The following is a 6,000-nucleotide window of genomic DNA, read 5'->3' as shown; positions in this document are numbered from 1 at the left end:
ACAGGTAAGTGTCCTAATATTAAAAGTCAGCAGCTGCAGTATTTGTAGCTGCTGACTTTTAATATTTTGTTCCCATGGCACATCCGCTTTAAGTTGGAATGCCACCTCACCATTGGCCATGATCTTGATAAATACAGGATGACATCGTATTGATGATAAAAAGTTTAAATAGGTACTAACCAAGGTAATAATTTTTGGCATGTTATGTCAAATTTGGTATGGGTATTAAAAAATATATACTCACTCCAGTGGATGCAGCACCTGTCCACCTCCATCTTTAAGACTGAGAACTGAGCGGTTTGATCCTTATGAGGATCAAATGGTCACTCACCAGAAGCAAGCTACATATGCTCCTTTGGTTCATATAAGGGATAACCACTCCACTCATAAGGATCAATCTGAAAATTTTCCAATCGGTATACCAGTATTCACTTATTAAACATCCAAACTGGCTTATCTCAGGATCTCATATAAAAATAAATAGCCATCATTGCGCAATATATTTGCAATTTGTTGGAAAAATAGGTAAAAAAAAATCACTCACAAACTTCAGTGCCTGACTGATTGCAAATGCATAGAGGCTTTTGGGTTATGCCAACATCACCTCCTGCCAATACCCGCACGATAGTGAGGCTTGGACTGCACGCCAACCACAGGAGAACAAACGCTGGCATATCACACCCCATAAGCACTACTGGAAAGGCTCTGTGCTGGCCTCCAGGCACTGAAGTGTGTGAGTGAAAACGTTTCTACCTATTTTACCAATAAATTGCAAATATATTGTGCAATAATGGCTATTTTTCATGAGATCCTGAGATAAGCCAGTACGGATGTTTAAGAAGTGAATACTGGTATACCAATTGGAAAATTTGCAGATTGTTCCTTATGAGTGGAGTGGTTACCCTTATATGAACTAAAGGTGCATAGGTAGCTTGTTTCTGGTGAGTGACCATTTCAGAAGGTGGATGGTCATGCAGGGGCGGCTCTAGGATTTGTAAGGCCTTAGGCAAAACTTGACACGGGGCCCCACTCTCGCCCATGATGGGAAAAATAATTCAAGGACAAGAGCCTCTTCCCCACAACCCTGGCTGTGGGGGTCTGCGGGCAGAGGGCTTATCGGAATCTGGAAGCCCCCTTTAAGAAGGTGGCCCCCAGATCCAGCTCTTTAATAACTAAGGGGCGGGGGCCACCCAGTGATGTCACCTGGTGAACCCGCCCCCTTGTAGCGTCATTGACTGAGGGCATGCTGGGTCATTGATGTCACAAGGGGTGGTGTCATCGATATTTACTGGTTGCTAGGGACACTGGCAGCCCCGCTCCTGAGTCAGGGCTCATAACGCTGCCTGAGCACAGCAGCGTTAAGGTCCCCTGTTCCTCAAAACTGGGGTAATGTATTGGGTAAGTTAGGCGGCCACAAGGCCCTTGTGAGTGTGAGGCCTTAGGCGACCACCTAATTTGCCTAATTAAAGAGCCGCCTCTGTGGTCATGTGTTCACAAGGTGGATAAATAGCTTTGTTCAGTCACGGATGTGGAATTGCGCACATGAGAAATAGTTGATCAGCATTGAAAAGCAACACTGGGACTGCATTTTATATATTATATTTTTATATATTTTTTTATATATTCTTTTTCATTTTGTTTGTGTTGTTATTTTTTTTTTTTAGCAAAACATGGTAGTGTAGATATTTTTTATTTGTAAGCACGTGATGGCACTTTATTAATATTAAATATTCACTGTCGAAGTAGGAGTGGTAATATATACAGTAATATAGAATTGGCGCCTTTTTCTTGTATCCCTGGGTGGTACCTATAAAGTCTGAATATACGGTATGTTTGTTCTTGTATTAACTCTTTAAAAAAGAGTTTCCTGGCTGATGATGTGATCCACTGTATTCTATACTTTCTAGGCATGTCTAACCTTACTTTATTTTATTTTCCTGGTTTGTTGTTTGTTTGTTTGTTGTTGAGGGTCGTTGTCTCCAAGTATTAAAGCCACAGAGAGACAGGGAACTAGCATTTTCAAACAGAGAGAAATGGTGGCCTCTGTATTTCTCCCACTAAAGACTTAAAGCGGAGTTCCGGCCACAATTTCACTTTTTAAATATAAATACCCCTGTAATACACAAGCTTAATGTATTCTAGTAAAGTTAGTCTGTAAACTAAGGTCTGTTTTGTTAGGTTGTTACAGCATTTAGACACTTTATAAAATAGAAATTGACTGGGGCCATCTTAAGTGTGGGCATCATGAAGCCAGACTGTATGACTTCCTGGATTTCAGCCTTGCAGATCTTGCACATGCTCAGTGCTGCACAAGCAGTGTAATAGGTTTCAGATCAGGTTTCAGCACCTGTACTGTCCAAGTCACATGATTCTTCGAGACTGGGGAGTGCACAGACTCCTGGAAAGTTACACCCACTACATTCCCAGGAGTCTGTGCCGTGTAGGTTAGGAAGCTTAAAGCGGAGGTTCACCCTCAGAGAGCACATTTTCCCCTTAGATTAATGCTAGTTTTTCCTAGGGGAATCGGCTAGTTGTTTTAAAATATGATCCGTACTTACCGTTTACGAGATGCATCCTCTCCGTCGCTTCCGGGTATGGGCTGCGGGAATGGGCGTTCCTTCTTGATTGACAGTCTTCCGAGAGGCTTCCGACGGTCGCATCCATCGCGTCACGATTTTCCGAAAGAAGCCGAACGTCGGTGCGCAGGCGCAGTATAGAGCCGCACCGGCGTTCGGCTTCTTTCGGCTATGAGTGACGCGATGGATGCGACCGTCGGAAGCCTCTCGGAAGACTGTCAATCAAGAAGGAACGCCCGCTCCCGAAGACCCATACCCGGAAGCGACGGAAGAAGATGCATCTCGAAAACGGGTAAGTACAGCTCATATTTTAAAACAAATAGCCGATTCCCCTAGACCAAACGAGCAGGAATCTAAGGGGAAAAGGGCAAACATTAAATAAATGGGTGAACTCCCGCTTTAAGCACCTAGGTGCAGGAAGAGGGAAGATTAACTATTCTGCCTAGCAACAACACTTTGAAGGCATCTAAAAAAAAAAAAAATTCTTAAAGGACTAATGACATTTTTTTAAAACTACTGATGTAATGTTATATTTATGTGTGGAACTCCACTTTAATTGATGTTTATTGATTTTAAAGACCAACTCTAAACTTACCACAGTTATAGCAGTTATACTTTCTGTTCCCTTAAAAGTGTTGTGATTGTGTTACTGCCTTCATAAAACACAACATGGCAGGCATTGTTTTGTGAATGGTCAGGAAGGGAGAGAGGAAGAGACATTTTTGCAGAATTGCAGTCTGCAGCGCTTACATCTGAGTGGTCCAGAAGTACAATGGGAGTCGTACTTCCCCCAACATGTAAATGAGCAGATTTGCCAATTGTACATGAACCTGCATGATGGTGGTTTCTTTTGAGGAAAAGGAAAGAATACCTGCTTTAACCATGGTAAGTTTATTGTGCCTGCCTGAAGTTAGGCTGACCATAGATTGTTCGAATCTTGGACGGTTCAGCAGGAACCAGCCGAAATTCAAACTGTACGTGGGCAGGCTAAATATACCAAGTTGATCAAACGATCAAGTTGGGTGCAACCAGCCTGCTTGCTTTACTTGCGACTATCGCTAGTGGCTGCTATAGCAATAATCACTCTAGCAATAATCACTGTTATCTCCTGGCAGGGGTGGCTTCTGTGGTTGCAGGAAAGAAAGTTGCCCTGTCTATGGCCTGCCTTAGGCTTAAACACATCACCATAATTAGATTGGGGTTCTGCTTTGCCGAATAAAGCCCTCAACATTCAAAGTTATTAGATGGTAAAATTTGTTCAATCATATGTCACGTAAGAATTCCCCAAGAGAAATGGGCAGTGAGGCTGACACACTGTCCACTGAGATACTTACATCAGAAGCAGAATGTGCACAATCAGGAAATAGGGAAATAGGGTTTTGAATATGAAATTAAACTTTAACTTCAACTAGCTCATAATATTATGAATATGTCTCAAATGACAAAGTATGACTTTCTAAAGGTTTGTCTCTGCTCATGAACTGCTAAGGTGGGGATGAATATGTCCTGTGATTATTGCATACTTTTTTATGCAACACAATCCACATTCACCCCAATGTCCAAGTGTTAACCTAAAGTGAAAAAAAAACTAACAATTAACTTTTCTTATTTCTACTTGTTGGTCTGTTAAATATACTATTGAACACATTTGGTTCTTGCCAGAAATCCAGTGAGCTTTTTATTTTCTGTGCCTGTGCTGTGCTGACATTCTAAGCAGTGTTGTCATTTTAGGACAGGAAAAATGTAACTGTAAGTTCCCCAGGTCAAATTAAAGGAAAAAAAGCCTGAAATAGAAAATAAAGCCAGCCATCATATTTTAATACCGCGTACACACGATAATTTTTCGGCATGTAGAAAAAACATAATTTTTCCAACTTCATCATTAAAACGACGTTGCCCACGAACTATCGTTTTAAAAAAATGCTCTAGCAAAGCGCGGTGACGTACAAAACGTATGACGGCACTATAAAGGGGAAGTTCCATGCAGATGACACCACCCTTGGGGCTGCTTTAGCTGATTCCGTGTTAGTAAAAGAAGATTCGCGCTTTTCAGTCTGTTACAGCGTGATGAATGTGCTTACTCCATTGGGAATGGTAGTTTTACCAGAACGAGCGTTCCCGTCTCATAACTTGCTTCTGAGCATGCGCGGGTTTTTAACGTCATTTTAGCCCACACACGATCATTTTTTACAACCCGAAAAACGACATTGTTTAAAACATCGTTAAAAAATGCAGCATGCTCGAAAAAAAAGTTGTCGTTTTCCCAAAGCCGAAAATCGATGTGAAGCCCACAAACGATCATTTTAAATTAAAAAATTTTAAAACAACGTTTTTTTCAGGCCGAAAAATGATTGTGTGTACGCGGCATAAGGACTGGCAAGCTGCAATGAATTACGGTAATTTTTTCTTCTCGGGTTTAAATATACTATAACTGGATATTATAGATTCCCTACTTTCCTGGCTCCAAAAATGCAAGCCTGTGTAGCTGTTTAAAGCTGTAACTTTTATGAATCCTTACCTCTCCCAAAAGATCCATTCCCTTAATACACACAATTAGGTTTTCACAAAACTTACCCACAGTGCTTGTCAGTCGGTTTGGTTTAGTGGTAGTCAGGGACATTTTACATTGATTTCAGACTTAAACATGTTTTTTTTTTTTTCTTAAATCCCATATTTTCAACATCACTGAGAAAATCTGAAATTGTGTAAATCAGAGAGAAAAGCTCTGGGAGAGCTTAATGATAACTTCCAGGCATACCAGCTAAATGCACAGATAAACCACCTACTGTATATGGACAAATCTGACAAAAAAATTGTATTCTTGTCCATCCATTCCTGATGTCCTCTCTCCACCCCCAGCCTGCTGACTGGACAGTGAAGGAGTAGACTGAAAATGCCTTATTCCTGCCACTTGTGCTGTATTATTATCTGCTTGTTCTATGTACTGTCTACTATTATTATACAGGCTTTATATAGCGCCAACAGTTTGTGCAAACGCTTTACAACATTAGGTAAGCCAGTACAGTTACAATACAATTCACTACAGGAGGGATCAGAGGGCCCTGCTTGTTAGAGCTTACAATCTGTGAATGGAGCCAAATGGGGACCATCTTTGCCTCACTCGGCATCCAGGCATCCAGGACAGAGAAAGCTATCGTCACCACCGCTAATCGGCGGATACGGTGCACGGTGGGAGGGGGGCCCTCTCCCATCCCCAATAAAAGTGATCTTGCGGTGAATCCGCCACAGAAACCACTTTTATCCTAAAGCAAAACGCACACCATTCCTGAAAATATCAGGGTTATGGCAGCTAGTACCGACGTACGGGTACGGTCATTTGCGTAAAGTGGTTAAGGAACTCAGTCAAGTAATTGCCAGACCGTTTTTCCTAATTTTTAGGAACAGTCCACTGACTGATATGGTA

The sequence above is a fragment of the Rana temporaria genome, chromosome 3 (genome assembly GCF_905171775.1).
Source record: "Rana temporaria chromosome 3, aRanTem1.1, whole genome shotgun sequence".
Classification (NCBI taxonomy): domain Eukaryota; kingdom Metazoa; phylum Chordata; class Amphibia; order Anura; family Ranidae; genus Rana; species Rana temporaria.
Note: the sequence above shows the minus strand (reverse complement) of the source record.